A 17,450-nucleotide genomic window follows, 5' to 3' on the forward strand; every position below is an offset into this window, starting at 1 on the left:
GCCAAGGCAGAAGAAAAGCCAATCAAATAACAGGATAGAGTGCCAGAAAACTTAATCACTTCTTTTTGGACCTGACCTTAGTTCTCCTTAGTATCCAGCTCTCTCCAAGCATTCATAGTTCTTGGCTGTATAGTTCTGATAATATTAGCCATAAAAGCACAACAACTGATGGAAAGGAAGGTAACTGAATGAATGAAAGATGTTTCACTAAATGCTGGAATCGATTAATCAAGCTGTTGTGAAGGACACATTTTTCTAAAGCAGAATATAAATGTAAAAAAGTGAAGAGTGGATAAAAATGCTGTAACTTGCTGTATGAACTTTATGTGATAAGTACCAAATATGCACTATGGTGAGATTATGTAGTCAATGAACATCATTTTGTTGGTCACTGCAGGCTTATGCTGTTATTTGAATGTGCTCTTTCTCTGAATATATGATAGCTCTGGTGACAATTCTAATCATAACAAGTGTACGGGAGCAAAATCCTCCATCTACATAGTATGCTTTCATATTCATTATTTTTTTTCTATTTTGTGGTGCTTTGTGTGGTTTAATATACTTATTCGGTGTACTGTGTACCTTTGAGATATGATCATTAGTAATGCATGTTTCTAGTGCTGTTTTGGCTTATTGTGTTACCCTGCTGCTGCCATGGTGGAGTCTAGAGTCTAGAAAACATTTGCTCTATTCTGATGAATTAGATCCATATACAGCAGCATAGCTATGGTTGGGTGAATGGGGCAATTGCCCCAAGTGCTGTCTAGTCCAGGGCACAACTTGCCAATCACCAATGCAAAATTAAAAAAAAATAATAATTTTTTCAAATTTATTTCCATTTAACACATGCATCCTAAATGGACATCTGAGATGTTCCCACGTGCCTCCCACACTTGCATAAGTCACATTTGGCACCTTCCCAAAAAGACCTGTGATTGGTTGTGCTGGTAGAGAGAGTAGTGCAACAGTGCAAGAAAGACAGTATCACTGGCACCCATAGTGAGTGAGGGATGCAGTATTTTCCCAACCAAAATCACTCGCTGTGGGCGCACTTGGCATGTGGGGAGAGAGACTACAGCAGAAAAGTTGTGTTACTTATTAGTTCGTTTTAGTGCTTGAGCATACTTTGACAGACTACTGAAGGGGTCATTGGGGAAAAGTTTCATTTTGGTGCTTTTGTATATCTGGAAAGACTACTGAAGGGATCATTGGGGGAATGTTTCATTTTGGGGCTGTGCATACTTGGACAGACTGTTAAAGAAGTCACTGGGGGAACTGTTTCATTTTGGGCCTTTTGCATACTTGGGCAGACTACTGAAGGGATCACTGGGGGACATGTTTCACTTTTGTATCACTGAAGTGCTTATGCTTACATGGACAGACTAGTGAAGTGGTCATTGGGGAAAATGTTTCATTTTGGAGCTTTTGCATACTTGGACAGACTACTGAAGGGGTCGTTGGAGAAATGTTTCATTTTGGTGTTTCTACATACTTGTACAAACTATTGAAGGGGTTGTTGAGGGAAAAGTTTCATTTTATTTATTTTATTTATTTATTGACATTTGTTAACCAGGTTTGTCCAACTGGCTTGTGGCCCATTTTCAGTGGAGACCCAAGGAGAAAAGCTCCAGTAGTACATTTTAAACAAGTACAATTTTAAACAATACTGATATAATAGCAGTTATAGCAAAAAGATTCACATATGTTGGGTTACATGCATAAAGTTAAAGTTGCATTAAAAATAAGCTAAGTAACAATTTTACATTGATATAGTTCAATAGGTCAACAATAAACATTTTTTGTTTGTATAAAATTAGGCAAATGCATAGTAGACACATGGGAGAGAGGTGTAATGAGGTACTAAGTATGGTCCTTTTGAGGGTACATAAAGGGAAGGAAGACTAGGTAGGGTCATGGCAAGGGCAGGTTCTGGAATTGAGAAAATAAGCTTTTAGTTCATTTTTAAAGTGTGAGGTGTGGGAGATAGAATGTAAGTCAAGGGGAAGTTTGTTCCAAACATGGGCAAGGGAGTGTTTGTAGAGTAGTTTGCCTACTGACCTTTTTGGGTGGTAGATATCAAGTAATTGTTGGTTAGAAGTACAGAGGGTCCAGGATGGGATATAGATGGAGACTAAGGAAGATAGAGATGGACAGAAGGAGGGTTTATAAAGAATAGAGTGTAGCATATGAAATTGATAAGATAGCAGAAATTGAGGAAGTTCAAGCCATTGAAGAGAGTTTAAAGAAATGCAGTGGTGTGAGTTGTATGGGGAGTTAGTAATGAATCTGGCTATTTTATGGTAAGTCTGTTAGAGTTTGTTTACAGTGGAGGCCTGGATATTGGTAAGAACTGGGGTGGCGTATAAGAGGGAGGGGAGGAGGAGTGCCTGGCCCAGGGTAAGTCTAGATTCAGGGGTTAGGAATTTTGTGTTCCGATATAGCAGACCTGGTTTCTGGTTTGTTTTTTTTATACACTGCAGTATGTGCAGGTTGAACTTTAGTTTGTCATCGATAATGACCCCTAGGAGTTTTGTGTGGCTGTCAGGTTGGATAGTTGTATTGTTAGAAGATGTAATAAAAAAGGAGGTTTTGTGATGAGAAAGAGAATGGGGAAGGAAAAGTAGGAGCTTGGTCTTTTTGGGATTTAGGATCAATAGGTTGTGAACGAGCCATTGTTCAGTGGATAGTAGGGCCTGTTGGGTCAAGGAGTGTAGTTCAGGAATATTATTTGAGAGGGATATAAGTGTGGAGTCATTGGCATACTGAATAAGGGAGGATTATTTGCATTAGGTGTAAAGATCATTGGTGAAGATGTTAAACAAAAGGGCTCCCAAGATGGAGCCTTGGGGAACACCAGTGGAGATGGGAAGGAAAGGTGAGGAGGATGAGAGCCATTTGACAGATTGTTCCCTGCCAGATAGGTAACTATTAAACCAGGCAAGTGCAGAGGGGGATAGGTGGAGATTTGCGGGTTTGGATAGTAGTAGAGGATGAGAGACAGTATAAAAGGCTTTGGAGAGATCTAGGAAGAAACAGGAAATGAGTTTATTGTTGTCTAGGGCCTCTGCAATGATATGAGTGAAGGAGAGGAGGGCAGTAGTGGTGCTGTGGTAGGGGTAAGTAAGTGGTGTGTGAGGAGGTGATTGAGAAGCTGTGAGTGAATACATTTTTCTAATATCTTGGAGAGGGGGGACAGAATGGCAATTGGTCGGTAGTTTGAGGGGTCAGTGGAGTTTCCACCTTTATGAAGAGGGATAGTGAAGAAAGATTTCCGAAAGGTGGGGACAGTTGATTCCAGAATAGATCGATTAATTAGTATAGATATAGGATATGCAATTGAGTCAGCAGCAAATTTGAGGAATTTAGGAGATAGATTGTCAGTTAAAGGAGAGCAAGGTTTTAGCTTGAGTAGTAGAGATTTGATGTAAGTAATGGGAACTGGCTCAAAAGAAAATAAAGTTGTGTTAGTGGGACTTGGAAGGGTGGGTGTCGAAGTAGAGTTTGGCTTAGAGGTTACCAGATTTTGGATGGAAGAGATAAAGTGTTTATTCAGGAGGGTAGCTGTTTCCTGAGAGGAAGAGTTAGGGTATGGGGAGGGATTAGAGGGCTTGCCAAGGCAGAGGATGTTGTTGATAGTTGACCAAAATTTTCGAGGACTGGATTTGTTGTTAAGCTGAGCAGAGCTATAGTATAACTTTTTGTCATTAGTTGTATGTTTTTTTGCAAGGTTCCTCAGTTGCCTGTATTTTTGAAGAAAAGGTGGTTGTTTAGTTTTAGTCCAGGTTTTCCAAGCATGATCTCTTTGTTTCATAAGGGACCTAGTCTCTTTGGAGAGCCAGGGAGCATGATTTGATTTTACTCTGATCTTCCTAGAGGGAGCTAAGGAGTTTAAAGTATTTATGAAGATGCTATTGAAAGTGCTTACAGCATCGTTTAGGGGGAGGTGTTTTAGGATGGACCAATCTATGTTGTGGAGAATTGAGTTAAATTGGGATGAATTGAAAGTCGATAATTTTCAACAGTCTTTGATAAGGTGAGGTTTAGGAATATGGGAGTAGTGTCTTAAGATGGTGGTAGGGAGATGATCACTGAGGGAATCAGGTAAGGTGGTGGGATTGTGGTATTGGTGGGGGGAATTGGTAAGGATCCAGTCTATGATGGAGCTGGAAGTGGAATTTTTATGGAAGCGAGTGGGAGATGTTATAAGTTGGTGGAAGCCGTGTAGGTGGATACTGAGTTAGAGGGAGTCAGTTGTGAGTTTGGACCAATCATTGTTGACATCACCAAGGATAAGTGTGTCATATGGTATGTTCTGGGAGAACCAGGATAGGATGTTTTCAAGAATGGGCAGATTGTTACCAGGAGGAAGGTAGATAGAGGCAGTTGCAAGTTTTTTGTGGGTATTCAGATGGCAGTTAAGGATGATGATATCAGCTGGGAGGAAGTCAGGAATTGAGGAAGGGTATGTTGAGAGGTTAAGGTTGTTTGAGTAGAGGATGGCCATGCTACCACCTTTTTTTACAGGTCTATCAGATTGGAAGATGTTATAACCTAGTGGGAGTATTTCACTATTTGAGATGTGTGGCTTGAGCCAGGTTTCAGATAGGGAGAGGATGTGAGGGGTATTGAGAGCTATCTATAAGTGCAGCTCAGTGACTTTATTTGCTAGACTCTGAATATTCAATGAGTAAATAGTTAAGTATTTGGATGGAGATGATTGTTGTGACTGAGGTTGGTGACTGTTAGAGGAGTAAGATGGGGGCAGTGTAGAGGTAGTTTTGAGGAGAGAAGAGGGGCTAGGGTTGGGATGGATATCTCCAGAACAAAGTAGGTTTTTAGTGAGGAGAGAGTGTGCAGTAGATGCTAGATGGAGTTTGTATAGTTTTGACTTAGCTTTGTGGGAAGGTTTAAAAACCTGTATTATGGATAGTTTATATAGACTTGAGGTAGAGGTAGTAAAGAGATTAGAGGAGATAGTAAAAAATGAAGTAGTTGGATATATGTTGTATGAGTGAGAAGTTGGTGAACATAGGAGTGGGTCAGAGAGATTGGAGTGGTAAGAGGTGAAGATAGAGAGAATAAGGAGTAGTGTAGAAGATATTAGTAAATAATACATGTTGGAATAACATGATACATGATGCTTGTACATACTTGGGCAGACTACTGAAGGGGTTGTTGGGGGAAATTATTCATTTTGGTGCTTGTGCATACTTGGACAGACTACTGAAGGGGTCAATGGGGAAATGTTTTATTTTGGTACTTGTGCATACTTGGACAGACTACTGAAGGAGTCATTGGGGAAATGTATCATTTTGGTACTTGTGCATACTTGGACAGACTACTGAAGGAGTCATTGGGGAAATGTATCATTTTGGTACTTGTGCATACTTGGACAGACTACTGAAGAAGTCATTGGGGAAATGTATCATTTTGGTGCTTCTACATACTCACACAAACTAATGAAAGGGTTGCTGGGGGAACAGTTTCATTTTGATACTTGTGCATACTTGGACAGACTACTGAAGTGGTTGTTGGGGGAAATGATTATTTTTTTCTTTCTCTTTGGTGCTTGTGCATACCTGGACAGACTACTGAAGGGGTTGTTGGTTGAAAATTTAAATTTTGGTGCTTGTGCACATGTGGACAGACTACTGAAGGGGCCATTGGACAAATGTTTAATTTTGGTGCTTGTGCATACTTGGGCAGACTACTGAAGGAGTCACTGGATGAAAACCTTCTCTTTGGTGCTTGTGCATACTTGGACAGACTACTTAATAGGTCATTGGAGGAAATGTTTCATTTTGGTACTTCAGCATAATTGGATAGACTACTGAAGGGGTCATTGGGGAAATGTTTCATTTTGGTGCTTGTGCATACTTGGACAGACTACTGAAGGAGTCATTGGGGAAATGTATCATTTTGGTGCTTCTACATACTCACACAAACTAATGAAAGGGTTGCTGGGGGAACAGTTTCATTTTGATACTTGTGCATACTTGGACAGACTACTGAAGTGGTTGTTGGGGGAAATGATTATTTTTTCTTTCTCTTTGGTGCTTGTGCATACCTGGACAGACTACTGAAGGGGTTGTTGGTTGAAAATTTAAATTTTGGTGCTTGTGCACATGTGGACAGACTACTGAAGGGGCCATTGGACAAATGTTTCATTTTGGTGCTTGTGCATACTTGGGCAGACTACTGAAGGAGTCACTGGATGAAAACCTTCTCTTTGGTGCTTGTGCATACTTGGACAGACTACTTAATAGGTCATTGGAGGAAATGTTTCATTTTGGTACTTCAGCATAATTGGACAGACTACTGAAGGGGTCATTGGGGAAATGTTTCATTTTGGTGCTTGTGCATACTTGGACAGACTACGGAAGGGGTCATTAGGGGAAAAGTTTTCCTTTGGTGCTTGTGCATACTTGGACAGACTACTGAAGCAGTTGGAGGAAATGTTTCATTTTGGTGCTTGTGCATACTTGGACAGACTACTGAAGGGGTCATTTGGTGAAATGTTTAATTTTTGTGTCATTGGATTGCTTTTGCATATTTGGACGGACTACTGAAGGGATCTTTATGGGAGAAATTATTCATTTTGTGTCATTGGAGAGCTATTGCATACCTGGGACAGACTACTGAAGGGATCTTTGGGGGAAATGATTCATTTTGATGTCATTCTGAGTGCTCAAAACTATTGAAAGGATTACTGGGGAAAATGTTTTGTTCTGGTATCATTTGAGTGCTTGTGCATACATGGCAAATTACTGAAGGGGTCGTTTGGGGAAGTGCTTCATTTTTGTGCCTGTGCATACACAGACAAACTACTGAAGGGACCTTTCTGGGAAATGATTCATTTTGGAGTCATTTGAGTGCTTGTACATACATTGACAAACTAATTAAATGATCGATGGGAGAAATGATTCATTTTGATGTCAGTGAAATACTTGTGCATACATTGGCAAACTACTGAAGAGATCATCATGATATTTAGAGCATGAAAGCAAACAATGCAGCTACACTGGTTGATAAGCAACAATACAGCAAAACCAAGCATAATTTTAATGTATATTCTTCTTGATTTTAAAACAAAGGTATAGTAAATCCTTCCATTATGATTCACCAAAGATTACCCCCCCCCCCCCCGATGATTAGGCACACTAAAATTTAAGTGTTTTTTGTGGGGGGGGGCAAGGTCTCCAGCAACCCACACCCTCCAAATATTTATTACTAGTCTCTTCTTGGTCATTGAAAAAAGTAATACATGTCTCTGCATCTCATGAAAACAGTGCAGCGGGGACACACCTCATAACTTCTCAGGAAAAGAAATCTGGACAAGGCCTAAAATAATGCAGTCAAAGGCGCCAAAACAGGGACAGGTTTTAAATATTGCTGTTATAAAGTTTAAACATAGAAAGTTGCTAGAATAACAGGATTTTAGTATGCACTTTTTAAATGAAGTCTGAAACACAATTGTATGTCATTACTTAATGAGTTCAGTACTCACTGATATGCCAGAAAAACACAAATTTTATGAGCTGAAAATCTGAGCATTCTGCAAAAATCTGGACAATTGAGAGTATGGTCAGTCCATTTGCTGCCTAGGTGAACTAAGGAGAAAAATCAATTAAAAATGAGGCCTCACTGTACTCTGTATTCCTAATAGGCTTCTTGAGGTTTCCATTAGTGTACCTTGAAATAACCGTGATTAGTGCAGATGTGCAAAACAACAAATTGTTCTGCCCAAACTATTATACTGTATGTCTGTGCCAGAGGTTGGTGTAAGACTTTGGAAATGTTTTTTTCCTTTGGTGTTTAAGCAGCTGAAGAGTATCATAAAATGGCTGCAGGGTGGGGAGAGTTGCCTGCCCTACAAAAAAGAACTTTTAAAGAGAAGAGCAATGTTCAGTATTCACACTTCTCCTTCATTTTTGGTCTTTTTTTCAACATGTTGGCACTTGGCATTATGAGTGTCAACGTTTCAAGTACGGAAACAGAGAATTCAACTAATGAGGGAAAAAAAGAATCACATTGATTTGTATATCCTAAAACACAATTGATGTTGCATTATTTGATAGTTCATCATTTATTTATTTTTTATTTATTTCGTTTGTTAACTGGGTAGTGTTCGGCTGGGCGAGAAGCCCGTTTTCAGTGGAGACCCGGGGAGAAAAGCTCCAAGGTAGTTTACAATTAGAATTTAAAAATGACATATGCAAGTTACAATAATTATAGGACATATAAAGGAATACAAAATTAACAAGTTCTTACTGTAGTGTTAAAAATCAGGAGTAACAAAGTTAGACATATTAAAGATATTTAGAAAATTATAAGCAATTGCCAGACATTTCAAACAATATCAATTTTCCATACATCATTCTTTTCTAACATGCTTTTGGAAGAAATGATTCAAAAAGCCAGGAGATATTGAGAAAGAAAGGGAGAAGGTGGATATAAACAGTTGCATGTAGAGGTGTTTAGCCTGGCCTCGTACAGTAGCAGAGCCTATGTTTAGAAATAATATTCTTTTAGGGTCTGTTTAAATGCTAGTGTGTTATTGATTGTGAGAACATGCTGTGGAAGAGAGTTCCAGTGCTTGCCTATGGTATAGGAGAATAAGGAGATGCCACAGGTGTTTTGGGTTGTACTAACGTTTAACAATACTTTGTCAGCAGATCTAAGGGATGTTAGGTTACTATAGAGTTGGACTAGATGTGATAGGGCTGGGCAGTTGTCAGGTTTGTATACGACTGTATGAGCAGTTAGTAGCTGAGTCAGGGTAAGGAGATGAGGGAGCTCTAGCCAGTTTTACTGAATTAATTCAGTACAGTGGTGAGATCTTTGAGATTGATTTGTAGCGAATTTAGCAATTTTGCTAAAGCAGGATTCAAGGTTATTTAGGTCAGATTTGCGAAGGTTGATAAATATCTGAGAGCAACATAGAAGGGAAGATAATGGGTTCGAGTTGTAGCAAGTCTGGCTTGGTCAGTGAGAAATGGTTTTGCTCTGTAGAGTGAACCCAGTTTGGCATGTAACTATTTAATGGTTAGAGCAAGGTGTTTATCAAACCTTAGTCAGCTATTGATTGTAACACCAAGAAGTTTTGTATGTTCTACTGGCTCTATCATAGTGTCATTGGAAGAAGAAATATAGATGGGAGGTGGAGTCTCAGATGTTGGATTTTGGTGGAAGACCATAAGCTTGTTTTTTGGGGGGGCTTAAGTATAAGTTGATGGAGAGTTAGATCATTTTTTATACTGTGTTTTTTTTTTTTTTTTTTCTTAAAGTTCTTTAATAGTAGGGGCAGAACAGATCAGGGAAGTATCATCAGTATATTGTGCAACTGCTGAGGTTGGGTTAGCTGCAGTATGAAGGTTATTAGTAAAGACAATGAATAGGAGTGGACCAAGGATTGAGTTTTGGGGGACCCCAACACTTACAGGGAGCTGAGAGGAGAGTTTATTTTCCCATAGAGTGGCTTGTTTTCTGTCACTCAGGTAGCTATGAAACCATTTTAGGGTTTCAGAGCTGGAGTGGTAGTTAGGTAGTTTGTTTAGAACTATTTGATATGATACAGTGCCAGATGCTTTTGACATGTCTAGGAAGGTAGCAGATACTAGTTGTTTTTTGTTTTTAAGTTGGTATATAGTTTGAGTAAAGCTGATGAGTGCTGTACTGGTACCATGCTTGGGACGGAAGCCATGTTGTGTTTTTGATAGTAAATTATTGGTCAGGAAATGGTCTAATAGCCGTTTATGTATACATTTTTCTAAGATTTTGGCAAGTGGGGACAGAATGGCTATGGGTCTGTAGTTGGATATATCAGTTGAGTGGCCGCCTTTATGTAAGGGTATAATGTGAGATATTTTCCAGAGGGATGGTACATATTATTCAGAGACAGAGCGGTTGATTAGAAAAGATGTAGGGCAAGCTATGGAAGAAGCAGCTAGTTGAAGAAAGTTACCAGGTAGCTGGTCAGTGGCTGGTGTGCATGGTTTTAATTTGGCAATAAGAGTTTTAATATAGTTGGTTTGAATTGGTTTGAGTTGTAGAAGGGTAGTGTTTTTGTCAGAAGTCTGTGGTATGGTAAAAGGTGTACTGGGGGTATTGCTGAGTAGGGAAGTAATTGAATTAATAAAGTGGGAGTTAAATTGAGAGGCTATGGACTCATTTTGGTTGATCAGTGTTGGGCCTGGGGTAGTGGGTTTTCCAGGGTTGAGAAAGAGATTGTTTGCCAGAATCTTTTGGGATTGTTCTGGTATTTTAGCTGATTTGCTTGGAAGTAGTTTTTCTTTATCCTGTTTAATTAGTTTTTTTGGTTTGATTTCTAAGTTTCTGGTAAGTAGTTAGGTTTCCTTTAGTTTTACTACTTTGATAGTGAAATCAGACTTTATCTCATTGTTTTAGTGAAAGAAGTGTGTCATTTGATAGCCAGGGGAGCCTGTTAGAGTTGGTGCGTATTTTTCTTATGGGGGCTAGTTCACTGAGTATTTGAAGGAAAGAGGTATTGAAGTACTGAACTGCGCTATCAAGTGGAAGATGTTTCAAAGGTGTCCAATCATATTGTTGGAGTCGAGAGTTAAGTAATGATGGAGAGAAATGTTTTTTGTTGCGAATGTAGTGAAATTCTGTTGGTGAAATTTTGAAAATGCTTTCTAACCAAATAGGTAGGGTAGTGATCACTTAGTGTATCAGGGAGACACCCAGTGTCATATGTAATATTGGGCTTGTTAGTTAAAATCCAGTCTAGAATGGATTATCTCTTGGAATGTTTGTCAATGGGTGTGGGGAGGTTAATTATTTGGCAGAAGTTATAAAGATTAATGATGTTTGTAGGGGTCTTAGAAAAGCAGGTGGTCCAGTCAAGATTGAAATCTCCTAGTATTATAGTTTCATGGGTGAAGTTTGTAGAGGCCCATTCTAGGATGTTTTCTATGTTTTGGTGTTTTTTTGCAGGGGGCAGGTAGGTAGCAATAAAGATGATGGACTTATGGTTATTTAGTTCAAGGCGTGCTATAAAAATTTCAAGGTTAAGGATATCAAATGGGGTAGTCTTTAGGTGTACCATATTAAGATTTTCTTTAAATAATATGGCAATCCCACCTCCATGTTTAGCTACTCTGTCAGCTCTTAGGATACTGTAGCCTGTTGGAAGAAATTCCTCAGATTTAATATGGGGCTTAAGCCATGTTTCAGTAATGACAGATATATCAGGGGTGTACAGTGCAATAGTGGCCTGAAATTCATGAACTTTGTTTATTAGGCTTCTTAGATTGGCATTAATGATAAGCAATTCAGAGTTACCTGTTTTTAGTGGTAGACATGAGCAAGGTGTGGGGGTAGTGGATGTATCAGTGTAGTGAGTTTGGGAGGAAGGGGTTGGGCCTGAATTAGGATGGATATCACATTGAAGTTTGATGTGGGTAAGGCAATGGAGGGTGAGATGTTTCAGTTTAGAAAACAGACTGTGATAGAATTTGGGGGCGTAGAAATATCTAAGAGAGAAACGTAGAGTAGGGGAGGTTTTGCAGAAGTATGGGGTGATATAGATAGTAGGGCTGACACCCTGGTGCTCTTCAATTACAGTCAATGTTGGAAAGTGATTATGAGGGGGAAGGTTAGATGGGAAGGAGGTAGCATGGTGGGCAAGGAGTAGCAGGGCTAAATATACAGGGAGAGGTAATGCATAGTTTATATGATACATTGTAGAGTAAGTGGATGGATGGTAGTGTATTTGAAAGTTGCTAAATAAGTTAGAAAATTACAAAATGGGAAAAAAGAATAAAATGAAAAAAAGAGTATGTAGTACAGGGTAGGGTAGATAGAGAGGAAGGACAATAGCAGTGTAGGTTGGAGATGAGAAGTAGTGATAGGCAGAGAGTAGTGCAAGGAAGCATGGTGTACAGATTAGAAAAGAAGGGTGGGCTAGTTGAGATATGGGGTGTGATTTGCTGCCTGCAGGGGTGTGGTTGGAAAGGGAAGAGACTAGTTAACTATAAGTTACAGGATACTGGAGGTGTGTGGGAAAGGGGGGTAGGGTAGGGGAGCAGAGGGAACCTGGGTGTAGCAAGGGTGAACGGAGAGGGACTAGACCGAGGGTGAGATAACAGTGCTGTGAGAGACAATCAGCCACTATCAGTGAAAATAAAAGTCAGGGCTAGAACTTGAGTATAAGAAAAAAGAGAAGAAAATGACATTCAGAGAGTTGTAGAGAGAGATGGGGAAAGAAAGAAAAAGAAGGAAAAAATAATAGGAAGACAAGTTTGGCAACAGTAAGACAAGGTGACGGTCAAGGGGACTAGCATAAAAGAGTTGGAAAACAAGTAAGTATTGAGTAGTATTGGTTGGTTACCAGCATTTGACATAAGTTTTATAGGTCTAGACTGCTCAGTTGCATATATGGTTTCATGGAATAACAGTCTTCTTTTGCCCAAGACTTTCAGAGTATACCTCTCAACCAAGAAACATCAAAAATCTGGACAAAGGCCTATGAAAAGTAGGGAAAACTCTCCAAAAATCTGTATGCTGATTAACATAAAATTTGCATATATTGTTATGGAACCCCCACCCTTACAATGGAATTGTGGGATACCAACAAACATTCAAATGCAAATTGAAGAACAAACAAAATCTGTATCAATCTCAATTTTTATATCAGTTACTATTCTGTCTTTCCTAATCAAACTAATAGAAAAGATAATCAAGAAACAAGTAATGAACTGCTTATTATAAACAACATTTCTGTCTCAACAGATCACAGATTTTAACCCAAATACATTGTAGCTGCAGCATTATTTTCTTTAACAAATATGTCTGTATGCATTGCATTGCTGCTGTTTTACTATTAGATATATCAAAAGTTTAATGCAGAAAATTATAACTTCAGAAACAAAGTATTTTCTGACAGTAGGTTACAGAAAGTAAAATGGCAAAAATAACTAGCTGTAACACAATTTGTGTCCTATGGTATGCTACATGGATTATCCAGTGACTTGTTCACTACTTTCTGTTACAGGGACTCATTTTATATATATATATATATATATATATATATCTATATATATATATATATATATATATATATATATATATATATATATATATATATATATATATACATTTTTTTTTTACACACACACACACACACACACACACACACTGTGGGAACTAATACATCTGAGTCTCTGGACGCCAATTGTATATTAAAGCAGATTTATTTGCACAAGGCAAAATAAAGACTTGGGCAGGATTCAAAGACAATATCACCACGGTACTGTACAACAAGTACCTCAGTGAGGAGCCACTATGCACCAAAGTGCAGTGGACCTCTTTTATATGTTTCTGAACTGGTCACAGTCTACCACTTAAGCGAGTTTCATAATTTGCATATATCGTAGGCTGATTTGCATGATTTCCCTCATTTTTATGCATTATGCACTCATAAGAACGTTCTACACGCTCCACTATTTTGAGCTTTATGCAATCATCTGTACCTTTATCACCCACACAGTGCATATTGACACTACCCATGCTAATTTTACAATGTGCAAACTGTTTATGAATCCAGGCCTTAGTTTAAATCTAGCACAATTTTTGCAACTCAGTGCACATTGGTGAATTGCATTGAGTTTATTCTAAGAAAATAGTGCTGCTATTTTAAAACATTGTGGAAATTTTAATTTATTTACTGCATAACAGATTGACAAAAGAACTTAAAGATGCTACCACCTCTCCAGAGAGACTGTTTCAGTTCTCTGCCAATGTTTCCATGAAAAAATGCTTATTTTCATTGTATGTATACAGGCTACAGCTAACTTAATCTTTAAACTTTTCAGTCACAGACACAGTCAAGGAGATATTAAACTAGCCTCATTGACATGATCTGGCACTGGCAGCATCTATACGCTACAAATTTCCTGCCCGCCTGCCAGCATGCATCCCTATCTCAGATCTATGCAACTTTTACTTCATATTGCATTCTCACAACAACCCTTTCAAAATATGAGATCAACACTGGCTTAAACTGCACAATCTTGATTTAACATTTAGTTTGGCAGCGCTTTGTGAAGCACTAATTTTCTACAGAAGGCCAGAGATTCACTGAAGTTAAAGGCATCCAGATCCCAAAACTACAAAAGTCAGTTAAATATTGCTGTTCAATGTCTGTTGAAATTCAAAGCCCGAAGCTACATAGCTCGCTGAACAAATGCTACCCAGTGTTATTTGCTTCTGTTAAGAAATACTCTACTCCCTTAAGAATACAAGTGATGCACAACAAACAAATCCCAACATAGGCACAGATTTCAACTATCCTGGCTACTAATGTGCCACAAAAGTGACTCCCTTCCAATTAACTACTGAAATAACATATCTTTCTAGTCCCCTTCAAACCAGCATGCGCGTATGTATTTGTAAAGGGAAGCCTGCAAGACTACAACACACAATGTCTATATCGCATACAGCAAAACAAAAAAAAAGTAGCCAAATAAACAACAATGCTGAATACATTTTCTCCATAAAAGCTGGCTAAATTAAACTTTCAGAACTCTGGCCTGCCAGCAGAGAAGGCGATCTGACCTGTCACACATAACCACAAGGAGACAGTAAATCCTGAGCTGAATAAATCTAGTTAAATATGTTTTTTTTTTTTCTTTTACCTACTGCCAGAGATAAATTTTCTCATCCTGTCCCTCGGTCTTGGTCTGGGATTCCTGGGCGCTGGGCAGACCGGTCCAGACTCTGGACTCTGCTCAAGCTTGACTACTGCTAATATGCAGTGCAGAAACTCCATAAACTTGAAAATACTACTTTCAGTTGTTTCTTTCTTCTTGGCTTGACTCTGGTTGGCAGAAGAATACAGAACAAGTTAACTTAAATAAAACAGCTCCACCACTCTGCTCACTGTGTGTGTGCTGCTGCTGCTGCCTGCTGCTGTGCTAGCCACCCATTCAGCATAAAAGTACTACTATGAACATACGTAAAACGTAAAACAGTAAACAGACGCAGTCCGAGCCCTCAGCCGAATTCCAACTGGCTGGCAGTCTGCCTCACAAAGCTGAAGTCATTGTGCACACCCCTGCATGTGATGATGTCAGCAACAACTTCAACTAAAACAAAAATGGGAACTGAAGGGGCCACTCGGGAATTCATGGCACCCCATTATTTTGATCTCAAAACCAGTAAATACTGAGGAATTCAGGATGGTTGAGAGGTATGTTTCAGATATGTTAGGATCAGCTTGGCATACCCATTTTCTTAAAGCAGTAGGTAAAAAAACATTTGAATTTGTCTGTTGCTGGCATTTCTCTGATTTCTTCTTATTAAGTTGACCCTCCGGATCTAACCAAGTTACATCATTCTGACCTTACTGTTTTGTTATGAGAAATGTCCAGCTATGAAACTTTTCAGCTTGTGTCTCTCAGGTACAACCTGCTCAGGCAATAAACACCTTTCTGACTTCATAATACTCCTGGTAATCAGTTCCTTCCATGTCAGTTGTTCTCCAATTAATTGGGCTGATATGATCCTAGCCCATTCAACTCAGTCCCATCCCTCCTTGTGAACATATGGTTTGATGGTGGTAAGATGCACCTCGAGGTCCTCCCAGATAAGCTGATTAACATTGACACTGTTCTTGAGGTAGCTGTTGATTTGACTACTATGATCATTATTTCAGTTAAAGCCACTGTGGCCTGTGCTAGCCGCTATACGGTGGTCGTTTCACACATGAATCCACATATAGATGCAGTAAAAAAAATCCTTAGCATACCACAATATGTTAGCAGTGATGGGTGTAATCTAATAACTGGCGTTAAAAAGACTTATAATCCACTAATGTGAAAAATTAAAGCAAATGTGACAACCAGTCTTTATAAAATGATGCAGTTTATTGTATGCAAACTAAATAAAGACAGTTTCTTCCAAACGAAAATAAACTCTTGTTGTTAAACTGAATGCACAGCAAGTACCTTTACCCAGTGTGTTGTACTGCTGGGAAGCAGTCTTTGCTGGTAGCTCTCTCTGCATTCCTTTGACAGAAGCAATTTGCAGATTCTTATTCAAGGCATTCCTTTACTATTGGTTGACTTTCTCTCATCCAGACCCTTTGCTCTGGACACTCAATCCCTTTCCACAAAGGGTAAATGCCCTCTGACCAGGGTTCTCTCAGCCATCTTTTATAGTATATGACCAGCCCATTAAGCAAATCTGCTGTTACTAATATAGGCACTGCTTACAATGGATTCTTCATAACACTGCTATAGCTATTATTTTTACAAATATTTACATCTTCACATTTAGTGGGAACCACAATGTTATGAAGACATGCAGACACATACACACACATATATAGATATAGGGTCTATATTATATAAGTGAACGCACTAAACTGCAAATGCTATATAATCGACCCACTAACACTGAAAAAACAAAATGTCAAACAGATCAGCAATTTTTTTGTCCCTGGGAAAAAAATCGCTGATCCATTAAAAAAAAAACACAAAATGAAGTGGGGGCTTTACCCCCCCCCACGCACACACCCCCTAATTAAATATACCAACTCCGAGATCGCACCAGAGTGGAGGAAATGGCAAAGTCCTGAAAATGTCCCAGTGATTTTTTTCCCTAGGAAAAAAATAGATGTTCTGTGCTTTCGGGTTTTGCCATTTTGGGTAAGTAGGTTAGATTAAGCAGCGTTCGCAATTTAGTGCATTCGCTGACTTAATAGGGACCCCCTGACATCTCAGATGCTCAGGTAAGAGCTGCTCTCTCCAAAGCAAGAAACACAGCATCAATGGGACCAGACGGTGTCCCGGGCTGCGTCCTACATGAACTCCAAGAAGAGCTAAACCCCAACCTAAAACTACTGTTCAGTCTCAGCCTTACTACAGGATATGTACCCAAAGAGTGGCGTACAGCAACAGTGGTCCCTCTCCACAAAGGTGGTGCCTCAACGGATCCTGGAAACTATTGCCCCATAAGTCTCACTAGCTTGGTCTGCAAAGCTATGGAAAGGATCATCATGGACCTTATAAATAAAGATATTGGGGACCTGCAGACACTGGATCCTACCCAGTTTGTCTTTGTTAAGGGCAGATCCTGCCTCTTGAACCTAGTCGATTTCTTTGAAACAGTCACCAAGGCCATTGACAAGGGGAAGGTGGTCCACACAGCCTACCTGGACCTTGTAAAAGCCTTTGATACAATACCCCACTCGGGCATTATAGATAAGCTCACCAGCTTAAATATAAACCCCTATGTCACTAGATGGGTTGCAAACTGGCTCAAGGACAGAACCCACATGGTTAGAATAGCTGAAGCCATGTCAGACTCCAAACCAGTTACAAGTGGCATCCCACAAGGCTCAGTCCTGGGACCTCTCTTGTTCGGTATATATTTCTCGGAGGTACAGGCCAACATGGAAGGACTGTGGCTGACCAAGTTTGCAGATG

General features: G+C 39.3%; 1 protein-coding gene across 1 annotated transcript in view; it reads left to right on the top strand.

Annotated features, from left to right (window-relative positions):
* Positions 1 to 17,450, top strand: part of PDZD3 (PDZ domain containing 3) — a 316,510-nt gene that overhangs the window by 185,873 nt on the left and 113,187 nt on the right. The window lies entirely within an intron of this gene.

This window comes from Protopterus annectens, chromosome 8.part0 (assembly GCF_019279795.1).
Source record: "Protopterus annectens isolate FY-2018-M chromosome 8.part0, PAN1.0, whole genome shotgun sequence".
Classification (NCBI taxonomy): domain Eukaryota; kingdom Metazoa; phylum Chordata; order Ceratodontiformes; family Protopteridae; genus Protopterus; species Protopterus annectens.